Source organism: Crotalus tigris, unplaced genomic scaffold (assembly GCF_016545835.1).
Source record: "Crotalus tigris isolate CLP2741 ecotype Arizona unplaced genomic scaffold, ASM1654583v1 scf7180000017731.4096049, whole genome shotgun sequence".
Lineage (NCBI taxonomy): Eukaryota > Metazoa > Chordata > Lepidosauria > Squamata > Viperidae > Crotalus > Crotalus tigris.
The window spans coordinates 3,822,526-3,843,457 of record NW_024096599.1 but is presented as its reverse complement, the minus strand read 5'-3'; the positions used below and the strand labels follow the sequence as shown (position 1 = coordinate 3,843,457).

Below are 20,932 nucleotides of genomic sequence, written 5' to 3'. Positions count from 1 at the left end.
CTCAATTAATAAGTAATATGCAGCTTACTTACCTTCTCTCTTTCTCCACAACTTAACTAAGAATCCACTTGTTTGTAATTTAAGAAAATGATACAAATTATGCATTTGCTAGGATATTATAAAGCTTAACCTCAGTAATAACACTAATGCAACCCACTAAAAAAAAATTAAATTGACTTCCAGTATTACTATCTTGAAATATTGGCTTAAGGGCTGAATTGCAAACAGTCAGAAAAGTGATAAAATAAATAGGGTGACCAATATTTTCCATCTATCATTTAATAAATCTACTAGATTGGCAAAGTGGAATATGAGTCCAATAAATATGAGCTCAGGGTAACTATCTTTTTCCAAGATTACTTTAACTCTTACCTCTCAATTCTCATGCACTTTTTTGGGGGGGTGGGATGTTTACTGTGACCAGTAGAAATTACTTCCAAGAAAATATGTATAAAACTGTTACCTTGCAATGAGTGATGAAGATACATTGTTGGAAAACTTTAGTGTCAGTATTGTTTTATGAAGCTCTAGTCCAGCGGTTCTCAATCTTTTTATATGGCGACCCCCGGTCACACGGACGCGCACACGCATGCGCGTGCTGTCCCCATGTGCGGCGTGCGCAAGCACGTGCCCCATGCGCGGCACGCATGCGCGGCACCACCCCCTGAGGGGGAAAAATGGCGGATCGCGTTGTTTGGCGACCCCCGTAAAATGGTCGCGACCCATAGGTTGAGAACCGCTGCTCTAGTCCATTTTTTTTTTCATATCAGTTATATTATAGAAGTTTGCCTTGGTTTGCTTTGTCTATACAAATGCCTTTAATTTCTGCATGATAACACCAAGATCAATATATCATTTCCAAGTTTGTACAATAGATTATATTGCTGTGTAATATGATGTTAATAATAGCATGCACATTTAACATGCTAAAGCAGTCATGGGATTTATTTTTTAGTTACTGAATAAAACAAAGGCTTTTTATCTTTAGACTTCATACATTCATCCAACAGTGCGAAAATGAGTGCCAGGTTATGACAAAACGATAACGGGATTGTGGCATGATAACAATTTACAAACATTTCAAGCACAAAAAAATGATCATGAGCAATGATTTTAGAGTGATTGCAATGGTGCTAGAACAAAATTTGAATGACTAACAGTGCATTGCACATGAGCTACCCAGCTGGTGCATTACTTGCACTTTCTTCATGTTGAGGACCTGGTATTCTTCAGGGTAAAGTGTGAGGAATCTATTTCACAACTCTTCACTGTTTGGAGTCTGCAAAGGCTGCACTTTTTCTAGCAGAATCATTGCATTTTGAGTTTGGGAGTCCTTGTCCCGAAGGTGCTTTTTCAAAAGGCAACTGGACTTTGTTTTTCCTTGAAGACCATTTTGCTTCTCATCCAAGAAGCTTCTTCAGTTCAGTCCAGCTGTCTTTTGAAAAAGTACCTTTGAGACAATCACGATCTGTATAACTGAGACTCTCTATAGACATTTGGGAGTCCCATACATAGGTAGCGAGTGTGAGAAGGTCATTGGAACAAGGTTGTGATTATATGACAATATTGTGAGTGACACTTGCCACGGTTATCACTGTTGTTTCAATCAGTTCTTTCAATATGGACATTGCTTTGGGTTTGCAGAGAGTATCATGTAGCAAAACATCAATTTACATTCCAATTTAGCTGAAGATATCTTTGCTAGACAATAGGATTGTCCTGTTTAATGATCAGTGTCTAGAGAACTTTCTCTTTGGAGAAACACTGCACTTTTCCAAACTTCAGAAAATATATGACTTAGGGAGGAATATGTTTATGATAATTATAAATGTAATAGAAAGAGTGGATAGTGAGAGGTCCTTTTTTCCTCTTCTTTTCCCACCATCATTTTAGGTTAACCAGGTCAAATTATTGCTGGTATATCAAGCACAGATCAAATAAAGTATGATTTCATAGAACACTATATTAATGTGATTTGCTTATCTAGACATTAGTGATGGTTGGATTACTTCAATGATTTTATAAATTAGACACATTTGTGGAAGAGACATATGTCATTAGGCCTAACAGGTAAGTAAACATTCCAAGTTTAGAGCAATGAAGGATATTAAGAACATGCAACGGGAAAAGATTGTGATTTTCATGCTGCCCTCATAATGTTCACTGAGCTCATATTGATCATGGTAAGAACTAAGCTGCTGGTTTATATCAATGCCAGAAGCACCCTGCAATTAATAGCCTCCTGGTTCCCTCACTAAGATCCCTGCAGGTACAGTACATCTTCAATTGTGAAGCACATATTTAATATATCTTTTCTTTGGCTCACAATTTTATGACCTACAACTCCCTGTACATGCCAGAAATACTGGAACAGGGAAAGAAGTGAGATGTGAGGGACACCAAATCAGTCTGTTTGCCATTTCCACTAATGTTCTATGCATGACCAATTTTTAAACCACCTTAAATTCTAGTCCCCATTAAAATGAGGTTGCTTCTGCTAGTTTGATGCTGAATACATTTACTTGGAATCAGCATTTTACCAACAAAATCATGATGTTTGGAATCAAATGTGTGTATGTGTGTTAATAAATGTATAACATTTTTTAAAAAAAAAACAAGCTATCATAACTTTACAATTTACTAGCAGTCTATATTTCCAATGATATTCAGTGGATGAACAGATTACAGGCCCACTTAACAATGGTTATTGGGACCAGCAATTCTATTGCTAAGCAATTCAGTTGTAAAATGTTATGTCACATGACTGTATAGACTTACAAGACCAGTTGCAGAACTTCCGGGTTGCCATCATTCAGCAAATACCACATGGTTGTTAGTGTGACATTACTGCTCACCATTTGCAACTTCCTGTAGTTTTCCCATTGACTTGTTGGAAGCCAGCAGGGAAGATTGCAAATAACAATTATGCAAGTGAGGGATAGTGCAATCGCTGTAATTGCAGCCACAAGGAACAACCATAAATCCCTTCCATCAGGGCCACTGTAACTTCAAATGGTCACTGTATAGCCATTAAATAAGGAATATCTGCATGAACAACATTCTCATGTGATACCACACTGTTGTAGTGGCAGGGCATATTGAGAAAGTCACCTATGTCAAGAAGAATTCAATTGAAAGCCCAAATTAATTAGTAATTAGTAAGATTTTATAACTATAACCCATTTTAGTAAAAGTAATTTTAGTCCTCCATGACTAAAATGGTCTACTTTGTGTCGCTGACATCAGTCTTGCAATCTGATTATGCTTTAATTCATGTGAATTAGGGGAGTATCTGTCTGAGACATTTTCACATACTTTCTTCATGATTTGAACTTAAGCCATGTTTTCTTCCTCACTGCTTTTGTAACAGTTATCCTCTCTCTCTCCCCCCATCAAGATTATCCCCTTTACTATTCCACCATGTAATTCAGAAGCCTAATGGGTCCCTTAACCTCATATTATCTAAAGTTGGAAATATTCTCCCACACAAATGAGGTGTCTCAGGAATGCTTTGGTGTCTCCTACATGAAAGACACATTCATGGGAACATTCTATGCAGCTCACAATTGTTCAAGATTATAATTTGGGCCACATTTACAGGCAGCTTCCCCATGACAGCATATTTAAGAAAATGCTATCCATCTGTGACAGACCACTCATTCTAACTTTATAAACTGGGAAAATAGCAAATTCCCACTTTTTAAAACAAATAATGATTATTCAGCCTATCAACTCAGTTTTTATGAATGCACATATTCATAAAACTTTAGAATCCAAAGGGAATCTTCAGAACCAGTAGAGAGCTTATGTTTTAAAATTGGCTATTTGATTTTTAAAATCTTACTTCCTTTGATTTTTAAAATCTTACTTCCTGTTTTGATAGTATGGAATTATTTTATGATAAAGAGACATAGCCAATGAACCAACTGACTTACACTTTTAAAAGGATTCCTTCCTTCCTTCCTTCCTTCCTTCCTTCCTTCCTTCCTTCCTTCCTTCCTTCCTTCCCTTTCCAGGATAAGATAAAAGTATAAAGACACAAAGTGTTACAGTTATTTACTCAAAGGTGAATTCATAAGTATATTCTTGGCAGGATTACTCTTTCTGCCATGTTCCCTAGTCTATTGTCTTTGGTGTTTTCTTTAAAAATTGTACTTCTATTTTACCGGACAGTGTCTTTTTACATTTCTATTTTTAATAGCTTGCTCTGAGGTATAACTTTATAAAAAATACTCTGTCAATGTTCCCAAAATAATGGGCAAGATTTATGTGCAAGTGATGCCTGACTTCAATAATATCTATTTGGAATGTTAGAGACTGCATGTCACTTTCCAGATATTTTATAAGATGATCTGTAAAAAGAATGATATCCTCAGCTAAGTCACAAAAACAAAAATAACAGTGAATTCAAGGTACAGTATGTATTTATACATATGATTAACCCTATGATAAAGTTTTGCAAAGATTATTGTAATTAAGAATCATGTGTAGTGCTGTTCAGGCTCAGAATTCAGACATAATAAAAAAAGTTTTCTTCCTAAACTTGAGAATTAGCCTTGTTCTATGTCAAAACTATGCCAAACTTGATCACATGATGCCACTGGGGGCCCAATAAAGTTTGATCTCTTCTTAGTTTCCATTTAACAACAACATACAGAATTACTTCTGTATTCAGTGATCTATCATTCACCTTTGCTACTTTTCTACATACATCTATCATGCCCCTTCCATCACTCTGCCTGCAAAGCCATTAAATTATAAGAAGACTCTCAATAGATTAGATCAAAGACTATTCGGTCCAGCATTTTGTTTTACACTGTTACTGATTCGATACAAGAATGCTCACAAGAAAAAGGGGAGGAAAAAAAGATGTTTTTCTTTAACAAGTAGTATTCTCCATCTATCCAAGCTGTTTTTTTTTATCCAGCACTTATTATTTGTTGCTCCACTGGTAGCAACAGGGAATTCTGTAGTTCATTATACGCACAACAGATCCAAAGTCACTATGATTTTTTTTATCAATTCATATTTAGAATTCTCTTCTATCTATTTCTTTCTTTTGGTAACACCCATTTTGAGGAATTCCTGAATGCACTCAAAAATAGATGTATTCCTTGGTTCCGAAACAGACTTCCATGGAGAAAATGTAAAACTCTCAGGAGATAGTGAAATCTCTTCTGTTTGCTCTTAAGTAATTTTAAATGCATTCTTTGATATTTCTTTCAGTCCTACCTATAAACCATCTCCACGGTACAGATCCTTAAGGTGGTGCAGTGGCTCAGTGGTTAAGACGCTGGATTTGTTGGAAAGCTGGCAGCCCAGGTTCAAGATGGAGTGAACTCCCATCCTTGCCCCTTGCTTTCAAACTTAGTAGTTTGAAAGCATGCAAATGTGAGTAGATAAATAGGTGCCATTTTGGTGGGACGGTAACAGCACTCTGTGATGTCATGCTGGCTACAGGAGCAAAGAAATGTCTTCAGGTAGCACTGGTTCAGTGGCTTGAAATGGAGATGAGCTCTGCCCCCTATATTTGGCAATGACTAGTAGAGTAAAACCCACGGGGATTCCTTTACCTTTTACTTTTATAGGTCCTTATGTAGTTTGGCTTGGACAGAATGCTCTGTGAACTCACTACTTAGATTCATAAAATGTTAAAAATATCCAGTGCATTTTTATTAGAACATTAATATATTGATGACTATCAAGTGCCAATCTATGAAAACACCCCAAAATGAGAAGAAAATGTGACAATGTAATTCACTTTAAGAGAACCCTATGAAGTTGCATTTCTAGATTGATGTAGTCAAGTGATTATAACCCTTAAAAAGGATATTTTAATATTGTAATAGGATTTTTCTAGAGTGATAGTGTTGCTATAGCCAAATAATTATATCCATTATAAGCTTTAATGGGAAATCTTAATATTATACCTGGCCAGCAGTCATGGCTTTGTGCTATACTATACTATTGCTAAACTGCACTGTTACCAAATTAAAGCATCCTTCTTGCTGTTAACTTGCAATTTTTACCAATATCTGCCTCTCTGAATATTGAGAGGAGTTTTTTTTTTGGGGGGGGGTGTTAAGTCCTCGAGTTAATGGCGAAAGAAGAGCACGCATTCTGTATCCAACAACTGTTTATTCTTCTTCTGCTCACTCTAACACAACTTTAAGGCTCGCAGGCCTTTCTCGCATTAAATAGAATTCCCGGGCAAAAAGGTTACAACAGAAAATGGCACGCTTTTGCGCCTTGCGCATGTGCGCAGGCTGGCACCACTTAGTCTGGTCCCAGACAGCTTGCAACATCCCGGGACCATAGCAACATCCCAAGCCTGCTATGGATGGGGGGGGGGGAAGTAACATATATAACATATACCTCAGAACGTCGGGATCAAAAATATTCTGGAAGAGGCATGCTTATCTATTTATTTATCATCTCAGCTTGAATTCAGTTTTCAGTATTGCCTCCCTCTGCTAGGTGAAATGACCTCCTCTGTGCCAGAGAAGTAAAATAAAAAGAGAACAATAAAAGCAGTGAATGGTTCCTGTGTCTTGCATTCTGGCCCCTTTCTTTGGCATTTCAAGATTTATTTCCATACTGCTTTTATTTTCAGCTCATGTATTATTTTATTCTTGTTTCAGTTCAAAGGTTACATGTCTTTTTCTTTGTTTTATTTCAGGTGCATAGATAATTGTTGCCTGTTAGAGAAAAGTTCAGGAGTTCAGGTCTCAGAAGCCACTGCTCATTCATGACACTCTATCACAATTCAGAGAGAAGGTTTCTCCATTGTCCATTTCAGGGAACAACTATTTGTAGCCGATACATATTCAGAACTGTACATTAAATGATTTCCCCCCTTTTTTAAAATCCACCTCCTATAATATGGTTGGTTCCAATAAAATGGCAATAGAAGACATGAATGAAATCATGCGTAATATTAAAAAATGTGGCACCAAAGTTTTTCTCCATCTCGCAATGTTCAAACATGGAATAATAAACTAACTATGGATAGAGAAAATATTTAGTTACACAACACATAGTTAAATCTGAAGCAGAATTAAACTATTCACTGTCAGCAAATATTGCACTGGCCTCGTTTTAAATAATCTTAGCTATGCTAATTGCAGCTGTCACTTGATGTGTATAATCAGTTACTTCAAAGAGGTGGTCTACTTTCAGAACAGAGGGCAGCATGCTTTAAATAGAACTCTCGATTGTGTATTTTCAAATGCTTATATTTGGCCCCAAAACTAAAAAGCCCACAACTAAATCTGAGACCAGAGGTTTCTGAATTTTTAAGACAAAGTGAATTGTTGGCAATGGAAGCCATGATATTCCTAAAAATGGACTTAGCTGCAGTACTTCCATTTTCTCAAGTATAAATTGTCCGAACTGGTACTTGTTCCTGTGAGAAAAAAAATTATGTCTACATAACCTTTTGGTGGCACTGTATTATTTCAGGGAGGGGGACGACAACAATTTTGTGGCTAGGTGAAGTGGTGGAATTCAGCCAGTTTGCACCACTTCGGCAGAACCAGTAGCTAATTTTTTGTTGTCCAGGCCCAGAATGGACTTTCGGAAGTGACATCCACACAGAGAACTGGTTGTTCACATATTTGAATCCCACCACTGGCTAGGTGCCTGCAAGCAAGTCTGACTTTTGGATGAATTTATGTAATTACTGTAAATGGCATAAATTCAATAAACTTGGTGGATAATCAACTACATTGGTTTTATTTGCTTTTTTTGGAAACAAAGGAAGGAATCACAACATGAATTTCCACCTGTGGTATGATTTATGGGGTAGAAAAAGGGATCTAGGAACTTCATGGAATTGTGCACTATTCAGCCCTACATTAGTAACAAGTGCAGGTCATCCAATTTTCACTGACTCACCCCCACGGAACCCCAGTTCCAACACTGCATTTCATTTTGCAAGGGAATGACTATGACAGAGCTGTTCAGAAAGATTGGCTGCCCTGCTGCCAGCTGAAAGCCGCCATTTCTATTTATACAAAACCACACTGTATAGAATCCAATTTGTGTTGAGTGTTGAAATTGTTTTTTTTTTTAACTATGTTGGGACTATTTTAGGTTATATTGCATTTTTCATGTTTCATGCCTTGGCATGACAAGAAACTGCACAGCCAATTTTCAAAAGGAATTACAACAAAGATCCAATAGACCACATGCAGTTTTGGGGATGAAGTTTGTTGATTCTCAGTCCCAGAATCTATTTTCCAATTTGCTGAAAGTTTTATTCCCAAGAAGGTACAGGTTTTCAATCATTTTCTTAACAATCAGCAACACATAAACAGAGAAAGATAAGAACCTCCTTTTCTGGAAATCCACAAGCTAAAACCTCTTTTCTTACTCCAAAATAACTATATTTGTAAGGCAAATTGTACAAAAAAAATAAAATAAAAATTTACCTTTTACAAAACTGTATCTCATAGGGAAAAAATCACAAGATCTATGCATCTAAAATTTAGGAAACAAATCAGAAGCACAGCACCTCTTGATTATTCATTAAAGTAACCTGTCTTTTTTCCCCAAGCATGAGGATAAAATGCCACTGCTTTAAGGAATCCAGTCATTAAAATGAATACAGCCTGAAAAATAGTCATTTTGCTTTAATGCTTAGCATAGAAGTGCATGAAGTTGGCAGCACTTCTTCACAACCTTCTTAGAAGCTCCAGTGATTACATATCCTGCTTCAATATCCACTGGGCAAATATAAAGGCATTTTTTTAAAGAAAATATTTGGATCAATATAACCAGTATCTTTGATTTTAAGTAATAAAACTACACGGGAGATAAGTATCCATTTTAATTTTATGTCAATCAAATGCTTAGAAGTTGCCTACAGCCTCAAAAATGAAATAATAATATAGAGTGACTTGTAATTTCACAAGATGATAAACTCTCATGTGATGTTTGTACAAAACTGGATCCCCATACATCAGGAAGAAGTCAATAACATTTTATGGTATTTGGAGAACCCACAATTTTGGAAATCATTAGATTGTGCAATGGCACCCATGGCCAGAAAAACTGGTTTTCCCTAAGGCAGGGGTCCCAACCCCCGGGCTGAGTCTTACTACTGGACCGTGGCCACATAAGCACCTAATCAAAGGAGGGGAATCCATCTTCTTCATCTAGGTGACCTTTGTGAAGAGGTGAATTCAGGGTTCCTGGCATAAGGATAATATTTATGTAATGAGGAAAAATAGGTTGAAGATTTGCTTAGTTAAGTGGCAGTGATAGCAATATTTTTTGTTATCTTTTTATGGGCCTTATGATGGATGCAAGAACAGATTTGTTCTTGGAAGCCTACCCATTAATTTTCTTAACCTTAGCACCCTTAACTCAAATGATACAATAAGATCAGAGCATGCTTGAAGAAAAATGTCCATGCTGATGACTGTCATTACCTTCTTCGCTCCCTCATATGTTCTAGTTGAACAATGTAAAACTGTGGGTGGATTCATATCTCCGGTAGAGCCAACTGGAATATTTTGATGGTTCTAAGCTAGTGTAGATGGCTCAGATGGCTCTTTTATCTCAACTACAAAATGGAAACCAGCATTCTTTGGCAATGTGAAATCTGTGTCTTGATCAATGAAACAGATAGATAGATTAATTCATTTTGATTTAGTTCAAAGAAGGGCAGCAAACCAATAAATGGGCAACCACAGAGACCTGTTATTTTTAGACCTAGTACTGACAACTCAGCAACAAAAAGAAAAGAAGAAAAGAATATCTTATCAAAGTGTATAATTTTTGCATATGCTGTGTTTTTAAAAAAGAGATGCAATCCAGTAGTCATCCATATATTTTTGCAGTCCAGATCTGGCTCTCTAAGAAAAGATTTCTCACCTGTTCCCTATCTTCTAAAGGTTGTCAAATTTTGAAAAACCACAGAGAAATTCAAGAGATATACTATCCCAGAACATGAACTCTAATCTTCATTGGTATCTGATTAATCACAAAATGCCATATCTGAGTAAAGTTAACCATCAACTATCAACCATTCTAATGCTGGATTTTAACTTTCATTTGGTATATTTTCCTGCTAGTAGTCAAACAAAGCAATTTGCATTGTTTTCTTCCTTTGGAATGATGAATGATTTCTTCCTGGGATGGTATATGGTATAATGTGCAATCTTCATAAAAGCCAGCACTGTGATGTGAACATTGCATGCAACTGCATTGTCATTCCACAATTGACTGCATCTTTGATCACACTATAGCTCCACCAACCTGTTTAAAGCTCTCATCAAAAGGAATAAACAAGCTTAAAATGTTTGCCTTGGAGTGACAGCACAAAGCAGGCTGCAATCAAGCTTGTGTTGTTTCCAGAGACAAACACATAAACGATGAAAGGTTAACTTCTAACCTTTAGAAATATGATAAAGGGATATTTTGGTGAAAACATGCAAATCTATTCACCTAAGGAAAACTTTTTTGTAATACAGAAAAAAGCCCTATTCTCTGACCAATGTTAATTATTCCCCAAGAATAAAACATTTCTAGATATTCAGAGGATGTAAACAGGAGGCTTTGTCCCATTGTCGCAAGGGAAGCTCAAGATATATTGTTTTAAAATGACAATTACAGATCTCCATGCTAAGAGAGAGCCATTAACTCAAGGGTGTCAAACTGCCAGCCTATGGGCCGGATGTGTCACACGGAAGCCGTGCCCACCCCATTGCCGGCAATGGCAAAACCGGCCCGATACGTTGCACGACATCACATGACATCAAGAGTTTGACATGCCTGCATTAACTGAAATTATCTTGCATATTTTGTAAATAGAATATTTCCATGATTCTTTACATACATATATACATGCATACTTATATATACCCCTAAAACATTTGGAACATCTAAAAGTCCACTTTATCTAACAGATTAGCCTAAAAACTCAGAACATGACAAGGACTACTTCCAGAAAGTTCAATGGTCAATGGTCATTTTATATCTCTTGACTTTCAAGTTCTGACTTCCTCTTTTCATAATTCAATTTAAATATCTGCACATCAATGAGTAGAAGAATAGATGAAACAAAATCATTTCAAATCAATTATTAAATAAATGTTGCTCTTTATATTGCTACTTATTTCTTGAATGCAAAGAAATCCCTCTCTTTTTCTCTCAATACAAAAACACATCTTAATAAGAAAGGGGGGAGAAGAATAATTTGGGGATCTTTCATAATGTTCTTCCTGAATGCCGAATCTTAACAAACTAATTCATAATCTGAGGCACAAAAAGCCACACAGAGAACAGATCTTGAAGTCACTTAATGACTTTGAGGAAAAAGACTCAAGCTGTTGGTTTCCCTTTCTAATTTTCTGCTTCATCTAATATCATTCCATTTTGCTACATTAATTACTTCTATTAATTGAAATACTTTTCACATTCCAATAGACTGTAAACCAAAATGTCTACATTTCTTTTAGAAATGCTTATCCTTATTATGTATGTCAAGCAACAATATAAATTGGATTTACCAGATAAAAATATAGAATTGAATTTGCTATGCTCTTCAGTATCATTTATGAGCATTTGTGGGAAAAAGCAAGTTAACCCCACCCACTACCATAAACATCCCCCACTATAGTTACTTATAATCTAATATAAGAAAAAGATAAGAATAAAGAGTGTTGTCATTCTTCTAAACAAATAGAAATGATTTGGAATTGGTCTCATTGCAGAGAAAAACATTTATGGATTTAAACATTTGAACATCCCATGAAGTAATTAAATAGTGGAAGTGGGGTGGGAAAACCTGCTAATTTTAATCCAAAAATTGACAAACACACAGCATGTTTCATATCATGTTAGAAACTTCATTTACTGCTCAAATCAGGTCAGTATGAGAGCTTTTCTAAGTTAATACTCTAAGATATATTGTTTTCAATTTTCCTTTACCTCATTCAGATGTAGCTTTCTAACACATGGAAAGCGCATCTGGTTAGGAAAGACTGCAATATGGAATCTATCAATTTAATTTTTAAACAATGTAAAATGTGGTTTTTCAGTACATCAGTTATGTGATTTATCCTCTTTCTATAATTAAATAGGTCCAGTCAAATAATTCCTTGTGGTGCATCATGAACTCCAGCTGGTCCCCTGACATTATATATAATTTAGGAACAATTATCTGTTCTATATTTTTTGATAGCAGCACAACTAATAAAATGTATTTTTATTCAGGTTCATGTGCCCTGAATAAATATATATTTCAAATTCAATACACTTTTTTTTAAAAAAAAAAAAAAGTCAAAACTGAAAGAAAAATAAACAAGAACCTAATAACTTATTTTCTTCAAACTCTGTGAAATCTAGCTAGGAATGAATATTGATAATACTGGCAAGTCTCAGTCCTAACACACAAGGAAGAAATAGAGAATAAGATCACAATATAAGAACATGAAATGGGCTAATAAAATGTCAACAGAATCCATACATTCCTGAGGGAGTTCATTCTAGATGTGTGCATATGTATGTGTGAGTCTTTGTACTTTCAAGAGCTTTCAGATTTGAAGTTGCTTTTGGTGTCATCAGCTTTCTATCATTCTCTGTCAATTAGGAACATCTCTTGACCTCAGGATGGAAAAAACGGTAAAAAAATAGCAACAGTTATCTACTCCACAAAAGAGAGAAAAAAGGTTTAACTGAAGGTTACTGTGAAAACTGCTGCTGGTTTCATACTTGCCAAGCTATCATTTCTAATTGTACCTTTCAGCGCTATAAAAGGCCACTTAAAAAGAAACACTGCGCTTGAATTCTTCTGTAAATATAGAATTTTGTATGGTGTCCTACAATTAATAGGTCTTCAGTATTTGCCTCATAAAACTATTCACAGGGATTTGCTATTTCAGCTTGGCTATCTCAGGAACTAAAATAGTTAAGTAATAAAACTTTTTATTTAAAAAAAATTGCAGTCATTTAGTACCAGTTTTCTTGAAAGTGTTCTACAACATTATTTATAAGAAAAGTTGAAATGATACTTGGTCATTAATACAGAAATATAAATACATACTTATTGGAAGCCCACCTTAGATGTGCTGTTGATAGAATTCAGACTAGAGCTACTGATTGAGAACATTTCTGAAATGCCTGATTCTAAATGGAGCTCCAGCACCAGATGAGAGAAAGGATTAATTCTTATCCTTCATACTGTTTTCACAGTAAAAAAAAAAAAAAAAAAAATCCCTGAAACTGTCATGTGCCTTTTTGGAAGGCACAAAGATGAAATATCTTGGATATTGTTTCACTTATTTGAAATGATGGATTATAAAATCACATGAAAGCTAAACAAGTTCTAAATTCAAATTCAACATAAAATGTAACTTCAGGTTCACCACTAATTTGAACAATAATCTGTTCCTTTCTTCAACACTTATTTTGTCTGCAGAACCAAACACTTCTCAGTAAATCGGTCAATCTTGAGTTTGTTAAACTAATTTTCTTTAAAAATACTTTTTACTAAATAGGTTTTCTCATTGCTGGGGAGAGGAGCCATAGAGACTAAAGAACTTTTTGAAATCCAATTAATATTCCCTCCCAAACCTTTGGAAGACATAAAAATATTAGCCTTGTGAAATCTTGTTCATTCAGTCTTACAGTGGGCAAAATTTCAGGCCTCATAAGATTCTGCCCCTCAAACAGCTGTTTGTTGCCCCTTCCAAAAGGCACCACCTCTGCATGTTGTAACTTCAATTAGGAGGCAAGTAAAGGAAGCCTTTGTCATCAAAAGATAATGATTCTCCAAACTTGGCAACTGTAAGACTTATGGAGTTCAATTCCCAGAATTCTCCTGAATTCTAAATTCTTTTGGCTGTGGAATTCTGAGAGTTGAAGTCCACAAGTCTTGAAGTTGTCAGGTTTGAAGACCCCTGACCTAGATCGAGGCAAATAAAATGTTGCTGAATCCTGACAAGATGGCAGGCTTTCAATTATTTAGATCTAGGCATACAGTTTATTCGGTCCAGAACTGCTTTGATGCCAAAGTTTTGAACTATCATTCTGGTGGAATACAACTAGCACTTGTCTTTCATCAGTGTTTTAAAAGTATAAGGAAATCCATTTTAAAAAAATAGTTAGGATATTTTAACATCTTAATATATGTATTAAATATACAGTGTAATGTCTTATATATGCTTTGCTTGACATTCATAGAAGTTATGTATCTCTGACACCTATTTTAGCTCAATAGCAGTCTTGATTTTTCTCCACTGTCATATTCACTTTTTGTATGCTATAATTATATCATTCATCCCACATTTTATATGTCCTTTATATTCCTTGCTCCCATTCTAAAAATAATAAGCAATGAAAAGCATGTGTTATTGATTCAGTGCTTGGTACTCTCCTCTTCAAATGTATTCCTATGTCTGTATTTTAAAGCAATTTTTCTAAAAAGATGTAGTAGACATAAATATGCATTCCAATGACTGTCCTTGAGGATTATTTCCAATCTCACTAGAGAAATTGATAAAGAAACATGCCATATTACCCAGAAATTTCATTGAGTTCTTTTATGCAAAAATGTTTGCATATTGCATATGGGCATTAATATATGGCTGGAAAGAAAAAGTCCTTTTTTATTATTATATATTAAATATCTGTTTATCCATATTTCTCCTCGTCTCCCTCTTCCTCATCATCTTTATTCACTTCCTTCCTACCTACCCTCCTTCCTTCCTTTTATATTTTATATCTGCATTTAAATGAAGAAAGCAAATTCCACTTGATACTAAATTGGTTCCTTCTCATTTTACATAGCTGTGCTTTCCTATATATTTCATGGAACCATTACCAAGTTGTAAAATATTGCTGGTGTGCTTAAGGTGCCATGATTCTCAAGTCAGTATAGTTATTAGTTTTAAGTATACTTAAGCTTTTAGAAAGAAAATCTACTTGATTTAGAAAGTTAAGCAATCCAGATAGTTATAAAATAAATGCACACAATTTACAGAAAACAAAGTGTAAAGAAAGTTATGGATAAAGGGATAGATTCTTCAGTTTTCTTTTTCCCCATTGGAATTTTCCATTTCATTTATGAAAAAAATGTTTGTATTAACTTCTGATTAAAAAAGCATACAAACCAAATGAAATTCTTAAATCTTCTTATCCAAAACAATATGTAACATGCCCTTTCAACAAATATTTCTCATAGGAACTATAGGCTGCATTTACTGTATCCAGACACTCCTTCGAAGTTTGAAATCATTGACCTTTGATGCACATCACTCACCAACACAGACTTTTCTTCTAGTTTGGTTGTTTCTGTAAAGATATATTTAAATACAGAATAACAGAGTTAGAAGGAACCTTGGAGGTCTTCTAATAGTCTAACTTCCTGCTTGAGCAGGAGACCTTAAACCATTCTGGACAAATGCTGTCCAATCTGTTCTTATAAACTTCCAGTGATGGAGCACCCATAACTTCTGGGAGGAAGCCATTCCACTGATTGATTGTTCTGTCAGGAAATTTCTCTTAATTCTGGGTTGGAGTTCTCTTTGATAAATTTCCATCCATTATTTTTTGTCCTATCCTCAGTTGCTTTGGATAATAAGTCAGCCCCCTGTCCCTCTGAGTGCCCCCAATGAACCAGTGATAGGGATAATTCTCTCCCTCACTTCATCCATAACCAAGCATTAATCATGATTCAATGGCTACTCTTTATATAACTTCAAATCAATCTGATCCCATCCCTGATTATTAATAACTCTGTGTAAATGGAAATAAGGAATTAAGGAATATCAAGATATAAGGCCAATAATACTTTGGCCTCTATATCTTGATATTTCTGTCTCTTGAATGGGAGAAACAGACAGGAATCCTTGCCATTGAGTCTTTGCATGATAATAACCAACACAACTGAACCTTCTATTTCTGATCAAATGTTCAGATGTTCACCTGCAATAATCAGTGGAGTATAAAACAATAATAATTAGTAAATGAATATTGATGTAACTCCTCTTCCCTTTTCTCTTGGTTGTGACTTTCCTTGCAGATTGCTTTAAAGAAAAATATTTCCATCAAAATTAAGTGAGTGTTAAATGATAGAAAGTAATGTTTATGCTCATAATTTCCTAACATTTTCTGACTTTTTTCCATTTTTTAATAAATATAAATGTTAACTGCTGCAAGTTAAATGTTATTGTAAGACATTACTAACCAGAAAACATGGCCTCAAATCCAAATCTCAGGGCAGATGGTTTTTTCCTAAATAGACATTTATTAGAAAATGTAATTATGACTTGTTCAGGAAATAAGGTTTGTTTGCCTTGTAAAGTAATTTGTTTTCCATTTTCACTATTCAATGTGGGTTTTTATGCCACTATAATGTAGACAGGGAAGAAGCATAAGCTTTATCTAACTGATTTTATTCCCAGAACAAATTAGGATTGTCAAACCAGCTCTGCAAGATTTTTTCAGCAGGATATTGAGGTAAGGCAGATATCAGGTTTACACAAAATAGGATGCAACATAAACACTTGTCATAAAAAAGACAAAATTCTCTTTGTATGGAAATATTCTTGCATAAATATTGCCTAGAAAATTGATATCAATTCAGTACTGCTGCTGCTATGCATATGTACATATAATCAGAATAGAGCTTAAAGGGACCTTGGAGGTCTTCTAGTCCAACCCCCAGCTCAAGCAGGAGATCCTATACAATTTCAGACAATTTGTCCAGTCTTTTCTTAAAAGCACCTGAAGGCAAGCTGCTCCACTGGTCAATTGTTCTCAGTCTTAGGAAGTTTCTCCTTAATTCCAGGTTGCTTCTCTCCTTGATTAGTTTCCATCCATTATTTCTTGTCTTGCCTTCTGGCCTTTGGAAAATAAGTTGACCCCCTCTTCTTTGTGGCTGCCCCTCAAATACTGGAATACTGCTATCATGTCACCCTTAGTCCTTCTTTTTTCTAGACTGGCCATACCCAACTCTTGCAACCGTTCTTCATATGTTTTTGTCTCCAGGCCCTTAATCATCTTAGTTGCTCTTCTTTGCACTTGTTCCAAAGTCTTAACATCTTTTTTGTGTTGTAGTGACCAAAACTGGATGCAGTATTCCAGGTGTAGCCTTACTAAGGCTTTATAAAGCAGTACTAATACTTCATGTGATTTTGATTCTCTGTTTATACAACCAAGGATTATATTAGCTTTTTTGGTGGCTGCTGCACACTGCTGGATCATATTTAAGTGATCATCCACTAGACTCCAAGGTCCTTTATATACATATACAGTATATATATATTGAGCAAAAAAGAAGGTAGGGAACTTTTCTGGTTTTTTGGCTGCCTTGAGATGATGTTTGGATTGGCTGCTACAAATTATTACTATAACTTTTCCATTATGTCATCTTTCACTGTGGCCTTTCTTGCAATATTCTCAGAGAATTCTTTCCTCATCCAGTTACAGTATTCTGCTCATTGTACAGTCTGATATCTTCTCTAGAAATTATGAAGGCTTATCCTCAAGCTGGCCAGCACTTGCTCACATAGCTGTTAACATTCAAGATTATTACTTTCTCACTAATCCTTGTCTGTTCATGGTTTCAACCTCTCACAAAAATGCATTTCTACATATCAAGACCTCTTATTGTGATGAGCATAAAGAGAGAAAAAGGTCCATAAATTGTTCTGCAATTAACAACAGAAGTGTTAGAGGCAGTTGCTTCTAACAGGCTTCCCAAACTTGTGGTCATTGCATAACACTATTTAAATAAAGTCACTGTACCTTCTTTAACAACCAAAGATTAAACGTAATTGGGCTGAACTGGAAATAACTGTAAACAAACAATTACTTTACCAATAAAAATGTGTATAATAGATAATGTCAGTCTTAGGCATTATAGATAAGGTTGTGTATGCCACTACTGCCATAAAAAAGGCTTATTTTCAGGGGTTTAGACAAGTCATAAAAGTATCCTGGCAATGAAAATTGCTAATGGTTCTTGTTCTCAAAAGTCATGTTTTTTGCTAGTCATGAAAGTTGTGGTCCAACAATTTCCCCTCTGTGGGTTGTTTAAAGAATAAAGATAGAATAGTAATGATAAGTGGTGCCTTCTTCTGTTTCACAAATCCAAAGTTTTTTAAAATGCCTAAGGATAACTACACATTGTATGGGTTGATGTACTCCACTTAAGTGGTGTCCCAAAATGGCTCAGAACAGTTAAAAATATCTGTACTTAGCTAGGCACTTGATTTTTGTCCCTGTTGAAAGAAGATTCAAGATGTTTTAATTGGGACTCAATCATCCATAAGTTAATACAGTCCTGTTATTTCTGTAATATAACACTAATGAAATATTTAGTGTTTCCCTTTAAAGTTGTATTGTGACCAAGGCTCAAATATCAAGCAGGTTGAATCCCATTATTCTGCTAATGCAATGTTGAGTCATTTTAATTTTAAGGCATAAATAGTTTTTCTTTTAAATCTGTTAATTAAAAGTGCTTTTCTCAGCAATTTAACCAATGACTGTGATTTACATGAGTCCTGGTTCTGACAACGAAGAAAAGTATATATTAAAACATGAACTGAATTCATGCAATGAATACATTGCATTTATTCTTCATGCAATGAAAAAATGTAAAATATTTGAAATTAGGGAAAATAAAATATTCACTCTGCAAATTGATTGCAGGGTATGTAGAGGATAAAAACATAAGTTAAAAAATGTAAGACTTTATATGTAGCTTTTGGGTGTCCTTTTGTGTTTACTTTGCAATTTTTTAATACATCATATTTTCTTTAATTATTTGGAATTATTTATAATTATTTATTAAATTACAATCATGTGATTGTCACATTATTCAATCACATTGCTTAGTGATGGAATTCTCTGAGAATATTGCAAGGAATTACCCTTCAATTACCATTGTTAACTGAGGACTACCTCGGTTGAACATAAATACTAGATTTAAGGAAAGTCAATTTCAACAAGCTGAGAGAATTATTAGGTAAGATATCAAAGAGAAAAATCTTTAAACCAAATGATATACAGGGTAGATTGGGAATTATTTAAAAATAAGATAGTCGGAGTACAAATACACCTTGTGAATTGAGAACAAAAAATATAGTACTAAGTAACATAGGAAGTTGTTATGGATATATGGGAACCTTCGTCCGAGATTAGTATTAAAAGAGAAATATACAGGAAATAGATGTTTGGAACCACCAAACAAGAGATGTACCACAAGTAGCTAATTATCTTCATAAGCATTAAGGCAGGAGGAAAAAAGAGAGTGCTATGAGGATCATATATCTGAATCAAAAGAGTCAAAAAGAAGATATATGTAATATATTGCACTTATAGAGCACATTTCATCTTCAGTATGTTCTGCAAATATATGATCCTCATAGCATTCTCATGAGACAGATAAGAAATTTATATTCATTAAAAAGAAAGAGAAAAGAAAACCACTGGTTAAAAAGAAATATCAGGTTTGGCAGGGACTAGGACATCTTCCTTTCTTTAGAGTCACATCATTCAGCAGCCACAATCATAATAGGTACATATTATATATGAATCCTGAACCATGTAAAATTTAGAAACATTTCTTGTTCTTATATAAATGATTAAAAGGACTATGAAATCAAGCAAAGGAAATATATTTATATTATACATGAGACTATGAGCTCTTCTATAGAACAGCTTAATCTACTTGTCTTCCATACAAAATTGCATGGAAATGAAGCTTATGTAAGAAAATGTAGTCCAGATTTCATTCTTTTCTTCAGCTTTGACAACAATGTTGGCCATTGTATTGTCCATGGCAATTACTAATTACCTGATTGCTGTAATTCGCTGCTTTGTTATCCTTACCAGAAAGCAAACAGCAATCACATCATCTTCTATGCTGAACCTTTAATGACAAGTGATTTCTACTAGACAATATTTTCTAAGAACCACTTCCTCATGTGACACCTCATAATGATTCAGGGAGGTCCTTACAGATCCTGATGGCCACTCTTTTTATTAAATGTACTCAATCGTTCAGTTCACTGAATGACTTTGGGCCAGAAACTCCACACTACCACCTTACCTTATCCTATATGACACAATAGTTGTTCTGGGAAGAAAATAAGGGAAGACTAGTTGGAGAAAAAAAATATGGAATTAAAATAAATTCCACCAAATTGATTATTCCACTCTCCTGTCCTCCCCCAACAAATAGCACACTATCAATTGTTCATCAGCTACCATCTCCGCTAGCGGTGGGTTTTTATTTTTGTTTTTCTTAAAGCAGCTTTCCAAAACTGTATGCAAAACAATGGAAATGATCTTCTCTGTTCTTCTGTGGGAGGCTTTGAAAAGCATCATCACAGAAAACCCTGGAGGCTTTGCCTCTTCAGGGAGCTTCAATCAGTCCCTAAAATAGTTGGATCAGTTCATGTATCATGTCTGATTTGAGATACCCTGAGCATCCTGGTTATCATTTCCCACTGGGGAAAATCAGAATATACCAATGGCAGTGATATAGTGTTAGGTTTTGAAACATAAATTACTAGAGAAAACTTGAAAGATTGTACACCCCATGTTCAGATTGTAGGAATTCCCCTGTGTATCGTTATGTACAAGCAGGTTTTAAAAGGGCTTTGTGTAGAGCTGCTTTCCTCTAAACATCTTTAGCTCAAGCATAGGAACCTAGCTTGTCAACTTACATCCAGTTAAATAATATTGCTCCAGTGAGCAGGAAACAGTATTCTGTGGGGTTTGTACTTGACTTTTTCTTCATGAGTGCATCAGTGAACAATGGTTTTAGGGGTTTCTAGCATGAAAAGACCTCTAATCACTCAGAGTATAAACCAAACACTACTCAAAGCATAAAGTATCAAGAGACCATCATCATCTAATTCCCCAGGAACTATGGTCCTTCTCCGGTAGGGATCCTTCAAGAAAGAACCATGTA

The 20,932-nt window shown here is 35.1% G+C and overlaps 1 long non-coding RNA gene across 5 annotated transcripts in view; it reads right to left on the bottom strand.

Moving 5' to 3' along the window:
- The window catches only part of LOC120306299, a 124,138-nt gene extending 108,836 nt beyond the window's left edge, over positions 1–15,302 (bottom strand). For 4 of the 5 annotated variants that reach the window (XR_005556229.1, XR_005556232.1, XR_005556230.1 and 1 more), the window contains exon 1: positions 15,269–15,302. This is a non-coding gene — a long non-coding RNA (uncharacterized LOC120306299). The remainder of the gene's footprint in view (positions 1–15,268) is intronic. The other variant, XR_005556233.1, reaches the window with a different exon arrangement.
- Between the last annotated feature and the right edge of the window lie 5,630 nt (positions 15,303–20,932).